Here is a 17,293-nt window from a genome sequence, read left to right as displayed (position 1 = left end):
AACTTTAATCTACATATTGACTGGGCTAACCAAACTGGTAGCAATGCGGTGGAGGAGGATTTCCTGGAGTGTATTTGTAAGGTTCGAAAATCCACAGCTGCATTTTATTGGAACACCCTAAGGACAAGAAAACTACCATGGGATTGTCCTATACATTTTAAATGAACATTTTTGGCCAAGTAAAATCCTCAGACCAGGCATGCTGGGAAACGTGTGAGCAGATACAGATGTTGTGGAATCTGGCTCACAAGCGAGACAGAGGCACTGGCCAATGGGGGAAAAGTGCATTCTGGCAGGCCAATCAGGGGTCGATTTGGGCCTGAAGCGAGGAAATCCTTAACCAATAGGGACTACCCGGCCCAGTTTGAAAATATGACTCACCCCTAATGAATGTGGACCGTCATCTACCTAATGGCCCAAAAAAAAGGGAGGCCCAAACCGATTGACTCCCAGGACTGTTACAATGGACCAGCAGACTTTGAGGCACCAATGTGCACTGAAACAATACCCCGGTCCTCACACCTACCTGTACCTGTGACATCTTCTGATTAAATATTCAAAGCTATCTCCCCGCCCAAACTTACACAATGGACCACCAACTGAGTTTGAGCACAAAAAGGCCAGAACTAAATTGGAGACAAATATAGGACCTACAGAACGAGCAGTTGGAGTCAGCTTTTGGAGCAGTTGGAGTCAGCTTGTGGAAGTTGAGTCAGCTTTTCACAGGGCCCTCACTCTGGGGAAGGTGTGCTGAACTCCAGCAGCTTTTTGCTTAGGAGCTAACCGAGAGGCAAATCGAAGAAACCGACACAACATCGAGGAGGAAAATCGAACCGACCAACAACGTAAAACCCACCCCAGAGGGACCCCGAGCTGAAATAAGTGCCCCCAGAACCCCGGAGTTGATAGGATTGTGAGCATAGCCCAAACCCCCTCACAGATTCAATTTAGGATAGGAATTGGTAAGAAGGGTGGAAGTGGGAGGTGGGGTTGTGTGTGAGTGGAATGTTTTAACCTCTTATTTTCTGCTTCCCTGTTGCGAGATTTTTCGTGTTGTTGATTGAGATTGTGCCATTACTGCTATTTATGACCTCTTCCTATGCCCTCTACCTTGGTGTTTACTATTCTAAATAAATAACATTAGCCATTTTGTACTCTTACCCACTGTGTCTGGTGCCTCATTACTCACCTATCCTCATAAATCGCACGTACAGAACCCCAGGGGAGTGTGGATTCGAGCCCACACCCCAAGCTCCCCTTACATATTAGGGATGGTTTTCTAGAACAATATGTCGAGGAACCAACTAGAGGACTGGCCATCCTGGACTGGGTGATGTGTAATGAGAAAGGACTAATTAACAATCATGTTGTGCGAGGCCCCTTGGGGAAGAGTGACCATAATATGGTAGAATTCTTTATTAAGATGGAGAGTGACACAGTTAATTCAGAGACTAGGGTCCTGAACTTGGGGAAAGGTAACTTCGATGGTATGAGACGTGACTTGGCTAGAATAAACTGGCGAGTGATACTTAAAGGGTTGACGGTGGATAGGCAATGGCAAACATTTAAAGATCACATGGATGAACGTCAACAATTGTACATCCCTGTCTGGAGTAAAAATAAAACGGGAAAGGTGGTTCAACCGTGGCTAACAAGGGAAATTAAGGAGAGTGTTAAATCCAAGGAAGAGGCATATAAATTGGCCAGAAAAAGCAGCAAACCTTAGGACTGGGAGAATTTTGTAATACAGCAGAGGAGGACAAAGGGTTTAATTAGAAGGGGGAAAATAGAGTATGAGAGGAAGCTTGCTGGGAACATAAAAACTGACTGCAAAAGCTTCTATAGATATCTGAAGAGAAAAAGATTAGTGAAAACAAACGTAGGTCCCTTGCAGTCAGATTCAGGTGAATTTATAATGGGGATCAAAGAAATGGCGGACCAGTTAAAAAAATACTTTGGTTCTGTTTTCATGAAGGAAGACACAAATAACCTTCCGGAAGTACTAGGGGACTGAGGGTCTAGTGAAAAGGATGAAATGAAGGATATCCTTATAAATTGTGTTAGGGAAATTGATGGGATTGAAGGCCGATAAATCCCCAGGGCCTGATAATCTGCATCCCAGAGTACTTAAGGAAGTGGTCATAGAAATAGTGGATGCATTGGTGATCATTTTCCAACAGTCTGTCGACTGTGGATCAGTTCCTATGGACTGGAGGGTAGCTAATGTAACACCACTGTTTAAAAAAGGAGGGAGAGAGAAAATGGGTAATTATAGACCGGTTAGCCTGACATCAGTCGTGGGAAAAATGTTGGAATTACTTATTAAAGATAAAATAGCAGCGCATTTGGAAAGCAGTGACAGGATCGGTCTGAGTCAGCATGGATTTATGAAAGGGAAATCATGCTTGACAAATCTTCTGGAATTTTTTGAGGATGTAACTAGTAGAATGGACAAGGGAGAACCAGTGGATGTGGTGTATTTGGACTTTCAAAAGGCTTTTGACAAGGTCCCGCACAAGAGATTGGTGTGCAAAATCAAAGCACATGGTATTGGGGGTAATGTTCTGATGTGGTTAGAGAACTGGTTGGTAGACAGGAAGCAGTGAGTCGGGATAAACGGATCCTTTTCAGAATGGCAGGCAGTGACTAGTGGAGTACTGCAGGGCTCAGTGCTGGAACCCCAACTCTTTACAATATACATCAATGATTTGGATGAAGGAATTGAGTGTAATATCTCCAAGCTTGCAGACAACACTAAGCTGCGTGGCGGTGTGAGCTGTGAGGAGGAAGCTAAAAGGCTGCAGGGTGACTTGGACAGGTTAGATGAGTGGGCAAATGCATGGCAGATGCAGTATAATGTGGATAAATGTGAGGTTATCCATTTTGGGGGGAAAAACACGAAGGCAGATTAGGAAAGGGGGAGGTGCAACGAGACCTGGGTGTCATGGTTCATCAGTCATTGAAAGTTGTCATGCAGGTACAGCAGGTGGTGAAGAAGGCAAATGGTATGTTGGCCTTCATAGCTAGGGGATTTGAGTATAGGAGCAGGGAGGTCTTACTGCAGTTGTACAAGGCCTTGGTGAGGCCTCACCTGGAATATTGTGTTCAGTTTTGGTCTCCTAATCTGAGGAAGGGCATTCTTGCTATTGAGGGAGTGCAGACTGATTCCCGGGATGGCTGGACTGACATATGAGGAGAGACTGGATCAACTAGGCCTTTATACATTGGAGTTTAGAAGGATGAGAGAGGATCTCATAGAAACATACAAGATTCTGACGGGACGGGACAGGTTAGATGCGGGTAGATTGTTCCTGATGTTGGGGAAGTTCAGGACCAGGGAACATAGTCTTAGGATAAGGGATAGACCATTTAGGATGGAGATGAGGAGAAACTTCTTCACTCAGAGAGTTGTTAATCTGTGGAATTCCTTGCCGCAGAGAGTTGTTGATGCCAGTTCATTGGATATATTCAAGAGGGAGTTAGATATGGCCCTTACGGCTAAGGGGATCAAGGGGTATGGAGAGAAAGCAGGAAAGAGGTACTGAGGGAATGATCAGCCATGATCTTATCGAATGGTGGTGCAGGCTCGAGGGGCCGAATGGCCTACTCCTGCAGTTTTCCAAAGAATACAAGATGGTCAACTTGTTTTAACATCACTCACCTCCCCACAAGACTGTTTGCAAGGTTGTTTTCAAGATGGCCAGTTTGTCAGACCGCACTTGCTTGCTGCCTCACCACTGTCCTAGTTTTATTTCTATCTTTAGACTTTGGCTCTGCTTTGGGGCACTTGTTCCTTTTTTTATCATATAACTGCTTTTCCTCACAGTGAGGGTAACAAGGGTCAGTCACTAGTTAAAGGTTGACAGTTTGAAATTCAGCAGAATGGACCACACAAGTGCCAGGAAATGACTATCTCCAACAAGTGAGAGTCTAACCACCGGCACTGGACATTCAACGGCATTACCATCACCGAATCCCCCACCATCGACATCCTCGGAGTCACCATTTACCAGAAACATAACTGGACCACCCACATAAACACTGTGGCAACAAGAGCAGGTCAGAGACTGGGTATTCTATGGTGAGTGTCTCACCTCCTGACTCCCCAAAGCCTTTCCACCATCTACAAGGCACAAGTCAGGAGTGTGATGGAATACTCTCCACTTGCCTGGATGAGTGCAGCTCCAACAACACTTAAGAAGCTCGACACCATTCAGGACAAAGCAGCCCGCTTGATTGGCACCCCATCCACCACCTTCAGCATTCACTCCCTCCACCACCGGCACACCGTGGCTGCAGTGTGTACCCTCTACAAGATGCACTGCAGCAACTCGCCAAGGCTTCTTCGGCAGCACCTCCCGACCCACGACCTCTGCTACCTAGAAGGACAAGAGCAGCAAATGCATGGGAACACTGGTACACTCATAATAAAGGATGAAACTGCGTACTGTGTACAATGAGCAAGTGTGACCTTAGCTCCTTTAATAAGACACCAGAGTGCAGGTACCTCGTGTAGTGTATGCAAGCACCTTTAGTAATGACTCCACGAGGCAGGGTATGATACTTAAACTGTGTAGACTGTTGTCCTTTATTTACAGCTCCTGAGTGCGGACAACAAGCTGTGAGTTCCTTTTTATACTGGGTTACCTGCCGTGTGCAGGCAACCCTTAGGTCTCCAGCAGCAGCACCCTCTGGTGTACAAGCAAGGTGTGTACAGTATAAGGGTACATTCAGTGTGGCATAGCAGTGTTACAGACATCACACAGTAAACAGGCATGCCGACACAACAATACTCCCCCCTAAGCATTTTTCATATCCTTATTGTCATGACCAGGGGAGGTGATCAGTGGTGGGCTATGGGAGGTTGTGGTGAGGGTTGTGTGGTTGCCAGGTGTGACCCCTGTGCTTGAGGCTGGCCTCGTACGTTTCCCCTTCCTCACACACAGACCAAGTGGGTGTCACTGTTGTGGGATCCCTTGGCGGGGGGGCGGGGGGGAGCCACGGCAGCAGTGGGTGGTGTGTATACACTGTGATGTGGGTAGTTGTGGGGTGGTGGGCAGGGCCACAAGACTGGGTGGGCTCCTTGTCCACCAATTGGGATGCGAGTCAGGTCATCCCAGGGTTTGCCAGGGAAGCGGGAGGATATTGGCCTCATGCTCCTGGTGTTGGCCATGGTGGCCAGGGGTTGTCGGGCTAGTCTGGTGCAGGTTGCCATTGGTGGTGGCTGGGCTGCCCATTGACCACTGTCCCTGTAGTGGGTCTGCTCCCACTGGCTATGTGTGTCCTGCAAGAGGCATCACATTCGTTCCAAAGGTCCAGGCTACATGGTCAGGTAGCCTGCTGGACCTGGGGGTCTCCCACAGGGGGATTCCATGGCACCCAATGTCCTTTGGCAGTGTCCTACCGGTATACATGACACCTTGGCTCTAATCACACATAGTTGAGCCTGCATTATACATTCTAGCATTTGCATCACGTTTGGGTGTCCTGGTTTCAACAGACATGGTTACATTAGGCATTTCACATTCTTGATCATTATTGTTCAGCATAATAAACTTGTTCTTAACCTTACTGACACCTGCATTCATCTCATTAGTCACATTAGTTAAACCTGCATCACAATTCATGGTTATATTGCATACATTTTCATACTTGCACCCTTTAATCGCATCTTTAGCTTTAAAGTCCATGTACTCAAATAGTTGAAACTTCCCCTTTAAATTTTTTTGGTTTCCGGTCTCCTTTAAGGGAGCCTTCAAATCCGATTGGCCTCTCGATGTCACATGATGCTCCTCCATGTTCACTCGTGGCATGTTGGAGGCCATTTTGATTACAGGTTCTGCTGCTTGTGGTGTTGCAGCCATTTTCTGGTCTTGCTGCAGGTAGGCTGTGGTGCTCTTTTCTTCCACAGGTTCGATCCTGGATGTTGGGAATCCATTTATTTCGTCGATGTTCACCTCTTGGAGTATTGCCCCTGCCCGGAAAGTGGAGTTTGGATCCTCGGTCTCGGAGATTTTGCCGAGGTGCTGTGGGTAGTCGAGCTGGACAGTGGAACCTCCGGATGCAGCGATGGATCCATGTTCGAGGTCGATTGCCGGAGCCCGGAGGCCTGGGAGCAGCTTCGCTTGGACAAGCTGCCATTGTGGTCGATTAGCGGGATTTATCCAAAGTTCTTCAAGGGTCACCTGGCTCATCACAGACTGGCTCGCCCCTGTATCGCTCTCCATAGAAACTGGGACTCCGTCGACGTCTACTTTCATCGCCCACGGGGAACTTTCGGTGGAGCAGGTATGAGTTCCATACTTTACTTCCAGGGGTTGAGCAACTTCACCTTCCTCTGTGTCGGAGCCCCAGTGATCAGCCAACTCATCAGAGACGTGGTGAGTAAAGCTTTTTCTGCACATCCTTTGAAGGTGCCTTTTCTCTTTGCATGTATTGTCTTTGCAGCAGCACTGGTGGGCCCTGTGGTTTCCTCCACAGTGCCAGCACGGGGCCATCCGGTTTGCCCCATGTGGCGGACTCAGGGTTGCGGGACTCGGGGCAGCGTTTCTGCCTTTAGAAGTATCGATGCGGTGCACTGCTCTCGTCAGTTTAGAGTCCCTTAGTGCTTCATTTAGGTGGTCACCAAAGTCGCACGGTGCAGCCAGTCTCCTTAAGTGTTCCAACCTTTCTACAAAAGCGTCCCAATCTTCCCCATCGGTAAATTGCTGAAAGTTGCTGAGTTTCGACATGCTGAGCGTGTGGTTCATGACCTCGTATTCCCGTCACCAGTTGTAGCATATGCAGGCACCTTTAGTAATGACTCCACGAGGCAGGGTGTGATACTTAAACTGTGTAGACCTGTAGTCCTTTATTTGCAGCTCCTGAGTGCAGACAACAAGCTGTGTGCTCCTTTTTATACTGGGTTACCTGCATGCATATACAACACCTCGTGGGTGGCCTGCTTATGTACTGTGCTCCCAGGGGATGCTGGGATCCCTTGGGACTCCAACAGGTGGGCCTTCTGGTGGTCAGGTGTCATGCAGGTTACAAAGGGTTAAATACATAACATCACTCCCCCGTGAAGTCAACAGTACACTTATTTACAAGGTGAGACGATCTGGGGCTTTGCGCTCCCTTGTCGATCGTCTCGGTACAAATGCTGGTGTGGGTGGGTTGGTCAGTTCTTCACTGAGCTGTTGGACAGCCGGTCTTGCTGGGCTGCTGGTGATGGTGAGTTCGGCTTCGTGGTCAACCATGGGTAGCGGGTACTGGTCCTGCAACGAAAAACGGTTAATCGTTACTTTATAGTCCCCACAAATTCTAACCGTACCGTCCTCCTTGAGTACAGGGACAATCGGACTGTCCCAGTCGTTGAATTCCACCGGCGCGATGATGCCTTCTCCTTGCAGCCTGTCCAGCTCAATTTCCACTTTTTCACATATCATATACGGTACCGCCCGAGCCTTGTGATGGATGGGTCGCGTACCGGGAACCAAATGGATCTGCACTTTCGCCCCCGAGAAGCTTCCAATGCCTGGCTCGAACAACGATGGGATCTTGTTCAGAACCTGGGCACATGAGGCGTCATCGACGGACGAAAGCACTCGGATGCCGTCCCGGTTCCAGCGGATTTTTCCCAGCCAGCTTCTGCCAAACAACTTGGGGCCACCCCCTGGCACAATCCACAGCAGGAGTTCAGGTACTGCTCCATCATAGGAGACTTTGCCTTTTTGCCCCACAGCCTAAAAAAGGCCTTTTTACTCATTATGGACTGACTTGCCCCCGTGTCCAGTTCCATACATACTGGAATACCCTTCAGTTAAACTTTCAACATTATTGGTGGACATTTCGTAGAGAATGTGTGTACCCCGTACACTTCTGCCTCCTCAGTACGAGTCTCCAATTCAGCCTGATTGATCTTCCTCTGCAACGTGGTGGTTTGCAAGGTTTGCAGCTCGCGTGCACATTCGCTGGAGGTGTCCCATTGAACTGCAACCATTGCACACATAGTGCTTAAAGCGGCATTGATGGGGCCAATGTTCACCTCCACAACGCCAACAGGTTGTTAACTGCCTCACATTAACGATTGATGGCGGACTCTGGGTCAATTGAGGTTGAGCCACAGCAGCTGGTGTGTACATTCTGCAATGCACATTTCTGCTCAAAACCAACGTTACTTTATGCACAATATGGGCCAAAACTTCTTTACTCTGCGAAATCTGCTTGGTGTTGTCGCTGGTGGACATAAATGCCTGGGCTCTCGTTATGACTTTGTTTAGATTCGGAGTTTCTACAGTCAACAGTTTGCGAAGGATTGTCTCATGTCCAATGCCCAGTACAAAAAAGTCTCTAAGCATTTGTTCTAGGAATCTCTCAAACTCACAATGTCCTGCGAGGTACCTTAGTTCAGCGACATAGCTCGCCACTTCCTGGCCCTCCGATCGTTGACACGTGTAGAACCGATATCTCGCCATCAAAACGGTTTCCTTAGGATTTAGGTGCTCCCGGATTGGCGTACACAATTCTTCATAGGATTTCTCTGTTGGTTTTGCAAGAGCCAGGAGATTCTTCATGAGACCATAGCTTGTTGCCCCACAGACAGTTAGGAGGATCGCCCTTTGTTTGGTAGCGTTCTTGTCCCCTTCCAGCTCATTGACCACAAAGTATTGGTCGAGTCTCTCCACGAAGGCCTCCCAATCGTCCCCTTCTGAGAACTTCTCCAGGATACCGACTGTTCTTTACATTTTCGCGCGGCTGTTCGATACCTCGTCGCCAATTGGTACCCTCAATAATAAATTATGAAACTGAGTACTGTGTACAATGAGCAAGTGTGACCTTAACTCCTTTAATAAGTTCCAGCATGCAGGTACTTCGTGGGTGGCCTGCTTATATATCGTGGTCCCAAGGGATGCTGGGATCCCTTGGGACTCAAACAGGTGGGCCCTCTGGTGGTCAGGTGTTATACAGGTTACAAGGGGTTAAATACGTAACAAACACCATCACCTCCAAATTCCCCTCCGAGTCAATAATACTTGGAAATATATCGCCGTTCCTTCATCGTTGCTGGGTCAAAATCCTGGAACTCCCTCCCTAACAGCACTGTGGGAGCACCTTCACCACACGGACTGCAGCGGTTCAAGAATGCGGCTCACCACCATCTTTGCAAGGGCAAATAGGAATGGGCAATAACTGCTGGCCTTGCCAGCGACGCCCACATCCCATGATTGAATAAAACAAACACACTCAGCAAAATACGCAGCACAGCCTGCAAAGCATGGTGGTTAGAAGCATTAAGAACATTATGACAATATGGAAATCTAAAGGAAGCCTTAATATCCGCCTCAGGATTGGGACTCCTGAATATGGACCTCCGTTTCCACACATACTATGATAACCAAGAAGGCTTTTATGGGACCGGTGGTAACACAAATGCACGGGGACAGAATGAGACCCGTAGCTTACTATTCAACCCAACAATCACCAATAGCCGCGGCCTTGTCCAGATGCGTGACTGCACTAGACTGTGCCACATGTGCAGTCAAGATCAGTGAGCCTGTCGTCATGACAAGTGAGATTATTCGACACACAAAACACACTCTGGTGGAAATGTTGCATACTGGAAAGCTCAGGGCCATCTCCAACGTCCGCTGAGCAAGGTGGGAAGCAGTCTTATTACCACATGATGAATCAGTAAAGATAGTCAGATACACCGGGGAGAATCCGGCAGAAGGAATTCTGTCCAGAGGAGAACTCCACGAGTGCAGTGCACTAGAATGGGAGGATTATCCGGGAAACTTGAGCGAGGTAGCCCTCGAGATTCCGGACCTCACGTTACATGTAGACAGATTTCGACGGTATGTAGAGGGCCATCCCCGAACGGGATGGGCAATAGTAGGCCAACATCTACAGGTAGTGATACAAGGAGCATCGGCTCAGGCAGCAGAATTGACCGCACCGACCGAGGCCCTGTTGTTAGCAGAAGGGAAAATGGTGAACATATATACAGCTAGGAGATATGCCTTTGGGGTGGTACACGACTATCTAGTTGCCTGGGGAAGACGAGGATTTATCACCTCAGGCGGCGAGACTATCAAACATGATGGCCGAATAAAACGGCTGTTAGATGCTGCTTGTAACCTTGTTGTTGTTGAGGCCAGTTCGTTAGATATATTCAAAAGGGAGTTAGATGTGGCCCTTACGGCTAAAGGCATCAAGGAGTATGGAGAGAAAGCAGGAAAGGGGTACTGAAGTTGCATGATCAGCCATGATCTTATTGAATGGTGGTGCAGGCTCGAAGGGCCGAATGGCCTACTCCTGCACCTATTTTCTATGTTTCTATGTAAACGCGCCGAGGTGGCGGTGATTAGGGTGAAAGTCCACCACCGAGTGTTGGATGAGATTCAGCGAGGAAATGAATCCGCGGATAATGCCGCCCGCGAGGTGCCCACATCTGCAGAAGTAGAAGTAGAATCATCTGCAGTATTATCACAAAGGAAGACATAAACATAGTAAAATTACACGCGGATATAAGTAATAGGGAAAAGGCAGAATGGAAAAGGAAGGGAGGGGTGCCTGGCCCGGCCTCCGTATGTAGAAAGGATGGAAAGGTGTTTGCCTCCATCTGCATAAATAAGATATTCATGGAACTACACCATGGCATTAATCACGCTGGGCGTGACGCTATGATAACCAGTACCTCACGAGATTGGTGGTGGCCAGGAATGGGACACGACATTGCTAAATATTGCCAGCAATGTATTACGTGCGCCCAACATAATCCGAGAAAGGCCATAAAAATAAAAATGGCCCATCAACCAGGCCCACACCAATAATATTTACGATCATAAAAGGGTGTCGATATAGAGACACCAGCAAGGTTACAAGATATACATGCCGTTCGGTGGGATATCACGGAGATGCCAACTTGACTATACAACTTGATTTCACAGGACCACTGCCAAACTCTCGAGGAAGAAAATGCTGTCTAGTGATAATAGATCTGTTCACACGGTGGTGGAAGTATTTGCTACCTGAAACTGCCCTGCGACAACAGTAGCAAGAATATTTGCAGAAGGGTAATTCCCCGCTGGGGAATACCCACTAAAATTGACTCTGATCAAGGAATCCACTTTACAGGGCAGGTAGTAAAGTTATTGTGCACCACATTAGGCATCAAACAGAAATTTCACATCCCTTACCACCCCCAGAGTTCGGGGATGGTGGAATGGATGAACCGCACTATAAAGACAGCCCTGGCCAAGGCCATCCAAGAGACTGGACAGGCCGGGCCCGAACTGTTACCTGCCATATTAATGAGGCTGAGAGCAACTCAGAACCGTACAACGGGTCTAACCCGATATGAACTCATGACAGGTAGGGTCGTGTAATTACCTGAGGGAGTAATTACAGGGGGAGTGGACTCGGGTCCATTAAGGGACCGCATTCGACGATATGTAATGGAACTGAGCAAACAGTTAAAAGGCATGAGACAGGAAGTCAGCGAACAGCAGGCAGGTAGGGATCAAGATGAGGATTTAGAATCCCCAGCCAAGGTGCCACAAGTGGGAGAAAAAGTAATGGTAAAAGGTTTTCCGGGATTTGTCCCGTGATGGTCCGGCTCATACGAGGTACTAATAAGCGGCGACACATGCGCGAGTAGATATGAAGGGCATTCGTTGCTGGAAACATTGGTTACACTGACATGTAGTGGATAGCCCAAGGGCATCCAGCCCTTTTTATAGGATGGCCTGGCAGATGATGATTCTGATACTGCTATGGATGATCCAGACAACGGATCAGCACCACGGGGAAGACGCAAGGGATCCCGAATTCAGACAAATAATTGTGGAGGATGGAATCCACATATCGGGGATCTTTCAGTCAGAATGAAGTCCGGTGGGCTTTGGTCTGCGACAGGGTGGCACCATCCAAGGATGTAAGGGGGTCCAACCTGTTAGTCTTGTGGAGTTCTTCCATACCTGAGTACTGTGAGCTAAAACTGATGTGACCTTAGTCTCTTTAATACAGCTCCAGAGTGCCTAAGCAGCATGGCAGACAACCTTTTATACTCCCTTGCACGAGGTGTGCAGGTGACCCTTGGGCCTTCAACAGTTGCCCCCTCTGGTGGCAAGTCTTACACAGTTACAATGTTTACATACATAACATCATTCCCCCCCAAAGTCTTTGATACAAGTTATTTACAAGTTGAGACGACCCGGGGCCCTACGCTCCCTGGTTGATCGTCTGAGTTCAAACTCTGGCATGGGTGAGAGTTGGTCGGACCATTGCTGCACTGTGGCACTGCTGGTCTGACAGGACTGTTGGGAATGGTGGGTTCATCCTCTTTCATTGACAGCGAGATCAATTGCTGGTTGGGTGTGTGTTGGTGGATCGATGATGGTGATGTGCTCTTCAGGTTGTTCCTGGTTATCGGTGAATCGCAGTTTGGTCTGATCCAAATGTTTGCTGCTCGTTTGACCATTCAGTAGTTTGACTATAAACACTCTATTCCCCTCTTTGGCCAAGACAGTGCCAGCGACCCATTTAGGAACATGACCATAATTCAGGACAAACACAGGGTCGTGAACATCAATGTCACGCTACACAGCCGTACAATCATGGTACATGTTTTGCTGGTGACATTGTGTTTCCACATGATCATTTGGATACGGGTGGACTAGGGAGAGCCTGGTTTTGAGTGGTCTCTTCATTAACAATTCTGCAAGGGCAAGTGGGGTCGCGTCCAGTAGCTGAACAGAACCTGAGATAAGCAGGTCTGCAAGGAGCCTGCCGTCACACGATTCAATCTCTGCTCGATAGTTTGGACTGCCCGTTCCGCTTGACCATTGGATGCGAGCTTAAACGGGGAAGACCTGACATGCTTGATGCCATTGCGGGTCATAAACTCATTGAAATCTGAGCTAGTGAAACACGGTCCATTGTCACTGACAAGGATGTCGGGCAAGCCATGGGTGGCGAACATAGCCCGGAGGCTTTCAACGGTGGCAGTGGATGTGCTGGATGACATGATTACGCATTCAATCCATTTAGAGTAAGCGTCCACTATAACTAAAAACATCTTTCCGAGAAAGGGGCCAGCAAAGTCTACGTGGATCCTGGACACGGTTTGGATGGCCATGACCACAGACTTAGTGGAGCCTCCCTTGGTGCATTGCTCAGTTGTGAGCATGTGTTGCACTGGTGTACGCATGACTCCAATTTCGAGTCAATGCCGGACCACCAAACATGCGACCTGGCAATAGCCTTCAACATGACTATGTCTGGGTGGGTACTGTGTAGGTCGCGTAAAAATGTTTCCCTGCCTTTTTTTAGCAAAACCACGTGATTACCCCATAAGAGACAATCCGACTGGATGGACATTTCATCTTTACGTCGGTGAAACGGCTTAATTTCATCTTGCATCTCCCCGGGAATGGCCGACCAGCTCCCATTGAGAACAACACTTTTTACAAGTGATAGCACAGGGTCCTGGCTGGTCCAGGCCCTGACCTGGTGAGCAGTAATGGGCGACCCATTGCTCTCAAAAGCATCCATGATCAGAAGCAAGTCTGCGGACTGCAGCATTTCCACCCCGGTAGTGGGCAATGGTAGCCGACTGAGGGCATCAGCACAGTTCTCCGTGCCTGGTCTGTGGCAGATAAAATAGTCCTAGGTGGACAACGTTAGTGCCCATCTTTGGATGCGGGACGAAGCATTGGTGTTTATACCTTTGCTTTCTGAAAACAGCGAAATGAGCGGTTTGTGGTCAGTTTCAAGCTCAAACTGAAGTCCAAATAGGTATTGGTGCATTTTCTTAACCCCACATACACATGCTAACGCCTCTTTCTTGACCATACTGTAGACTCTTTCAGCCTTAGACAGACCTCTAGACGCATATGCAAAAGGTTGAAATTTTCCCGATACATTGGTTTGCTGTAACACACAGCCGACCCCATACGAAGATGCATCACAAGCTAGCACTAATCATTTACATGGGTCATACAGTACAAGTAACATTAGAACAAAGTAGGTTTCTGGCCTTCTCAAAGGCTGTCTCTTGTGATTTACCCCAAACCCAGTAATCACCCTTATGTAGCAACATGTGCAACGGTTCCAGCAAAGTGCTTAACCTGGGTAGAAAGTTACCAAAATAGTTGAGGAGTCCCAGGAACGAACACAGCTCCGTCACATTCTGTGGTCTGGGTGCATTCTTCATGGCCTCTGGCTTCAAGTCCGTGGGTCTGATGCCGTCTGCCGCAATCTTTATCCCCAAAAGTTCGACCTCTGGTGCCAGGAAAACACACTTGGAGCGTTTCAGCCTGAGTCCCACTCTGTCTAGTCGACTTAGAACCTCTTCCAGGTTGTGCAGGTGTTCAGTGGTGTCACGACCGGTGATCAGAATGTCGTCTTGAAACACAACGGTGCACGGAACCGATTTCAGAAGACTCTTCATGTTCCTCTCAAAGATGGCAGCAGCCAAGCGAATCCCAAAAGGGCACCTGTGGTATATAAACAATCTTTTGTGCATGTTGATGCACATCAATCTTTTTGAAAATTCAGCCAGCTCCTGTGTCATGTAGGCGGAGGTGAGGTCCAACTTAGTGAACGACTTTCCCCCCTGCTAACATTGCGAACAGGTCATCTGCCTTGGGTAGCAGATACTGATCCTGTAACAAGACTCTGTTGATCGTTACCTTGTAGTCTCCGCAGATTATGACCGTGCCATCGCTTTTCAACACCGAGACAATTGGACTGGTCCACTCGTTGAACTCGACTGGCGATATGATTTGCTCTCGTTGAGTCTATCCAGTTCGATCTTGACTTTCTCCCTCATCATATATGGAACCGCTCGAGCCTTGTGATTAATGGGCCTTGCATTGGGGACTAGATGGATCTGCACCTTGGCACCTGTGAAGTTGCCGATGCCTGGTTCAAATAGCGACGGAAACTTGCTCAGCACTTGGGCGCACGAGGCATCATCCAATGAAGATAGTGCTTTGATGTCGTCCCAGTTCCATCGAATCTTCCCCAGCCAGCTTCTGCCGAATAGCATTGGACCATCGCCTGGTACAATCCACAGTGATAAATCATGCACAGCTCCATCGTACGATACCTTAACTGCCATGCTGCCAATGACTGGTATGAGTTCTTTGGTGTAGGTGCGCAGCTTTGTCTGAATCGGACTCAGTTTGGGCCTTTGTGCCTTGTTACCCCACAGTTTCTCAAAAAGCCTTCTGGCTTATAATTGACTGACTCGCCCCCGTGTCCAACTCCATTGATACCGGAACACCGTTCAATTTGACTTGCAGCATAATCGAAGGGCTCTTGGTGGTGAAGGTGTGTACCCCATACACTTCTTCCTCGGGTTGAGTTGCCTCTCTTGTTTGTTCTGCGTGATCCGCGCCAGATCAATCATCCTCTGCCGACTCTGCCACGTGGTGAGTCGCAGCACTATGCACATTCGCTGGAGGTGCCCCATTGTTTCACAGCCTTTGCACATGTAGTGCTTGAATCAACATTGATGGGCTCGATGATTACCCCCACAACGCCAACATGGTGCTAATGGATTTGCATTTACGCCTGATTGACGACTGAGTCATCCTCGGTCCTGCAGTTGCAGGCGTGTAGACCCTGCCATATGTAGTCCTGCTATTTTATGCACAGTACTTGCCGGTGAGCTTCGATGCTGGGAAGATATCTGTCTGGTATTATCGCTGCTGGATATGAATGCCTGGGCTATCGTGATGGCCTTGCTGAGGTTTAGGGATTCGGTGGACTGCAGCTTGCAAAGAATGAACTCGTGGCCGCTGCCAAGCACAAAAAAAAATCCCACAGCAATTCCCCCAAAAATCCAGCAAATTCGCAAGTTCCCACAAGGCGTCTCAGGTCACTGACATATCTCGCCACGTCCTGGTCCTCGGAGCGGTGATGCGTGTAGAAGCAATACCTGGCCATTAAGACGCTCTCCTTTAGCTTGAGGTGGTTCCGAGCCAGCGTACACAACTCTGTATATGTCTTCTCCCGTGGTTTCTCCGGTGCTAGCAGATTCTTGGTGAGGCCGTATATTGTGGACTCACACACGGTGAGGAGAATCGCCCTGCGCTTGATCGCTTTATCATCCCCATCCAGCTCATTGGCCACGAAGTACTGGTCGAGACGCTCAGCGAAGGCTTCCCAATCATCACCCTCTACAAATCTCACTAAAATACCAACGGGAGCCATGACCACATGAAAGTTCGTATGTCGACTGTTACTTGTCGCCAATTGTTAGGTATGGAAGAACTCCACAAGACTAAGTACTGTGAGCTAAAACTGATGTGACTTTAGTCTCTTTAATACAACTCCATAGTGCCTAAGCAGCATGGCAGACAACCTTTTATACTCCCTTGCACGAGGTGTGCAGGTGACCCTTGGGTCTCCAACAGTTGCACCCTCCAGTGGCAAGTCTTACACAGTTACAATGTTTACATACATAACACAACCAAAGATGTTATGAGCCTCCATGATATGCCACCGAACAGCATGTATATCCTGTAACCTTGCTAGTGTCTCTATATCGACACCCCTTTGTGATCGTAACTATTATCGTGACCATTATTACGACCATAGGGCTTTGAGGAGTCTTATATGAAGACGTTGGAAGCATCCTATGACATAGATTCACATGTTAGAGATCATAAATCTGATAGCATCACAATATGCGTCAGGGCAGAACGTACATTCCGATCCAGATATTACAGTTTCGTCTATAAAGACGGGTCATGTCCCTCATCAATAATACGGGTGAGATGGGCAGGCGAGTGGCCACTAAAGACGGCACCGCCCGCCTCGCCCACTCCAGCCTCGCCTACCCCACCGAAACCGTTGGAATGCCAGATCCTTACAACAGGACCCCTAGTGGGATAGTCCTGCGAACAGAGGGAATCCAACTGTATGATAATGTAAACCATGAGATACTCCCTGTGATTGTAAACCTAACCAACCTCGGCCTACCAGAGAGCTGTGAAACCAAGGTGAGGGCACTGCATACCCGAATGTTAGATAGTACTCGAAGAAGCCAGGGACACGACAGGGGCCTCCCGCTTCAGCGGACATGTGGATTTTCACCACCAAAAGCGGGAATTGATTAAGTTTGTATTAACTGGAGTAAAGACAGGAACTTCATTGGTAAACGCCCTAGACATACAGACAGTGCATGAATGGTCCGAAAGTCTAAGGGAAACCATGCAAATTCTGTTCCAAAAATACACCCAGTATACACAGATAGCAGCTGGACTGGGCAAATAGACGGTCGCACAGTTATTAAAAGGGA

The sequence above is a fragment of the Pristiophorus japonicus genome, chromosome 19 (assembly GCF_044704955.1).
Source record: "Pristiophorus japonicus isolate sPriJap1 chromosome 19, sPriJap1.hap1, whole genome shotgun sequence".
In the NCBI taxonomy this organism is placed as follows: domain Eukaryota; kingdom Metazoa; phylum Chordata; class Chondrichthyes; family Pristiophoridae; genus Pristiophorus; species Pristiophorus japonicus.
The sequence above is the reverse complement of the archived record's forward strand: the minus strand, read 5'-3'. Positions refer to the sequence as shown.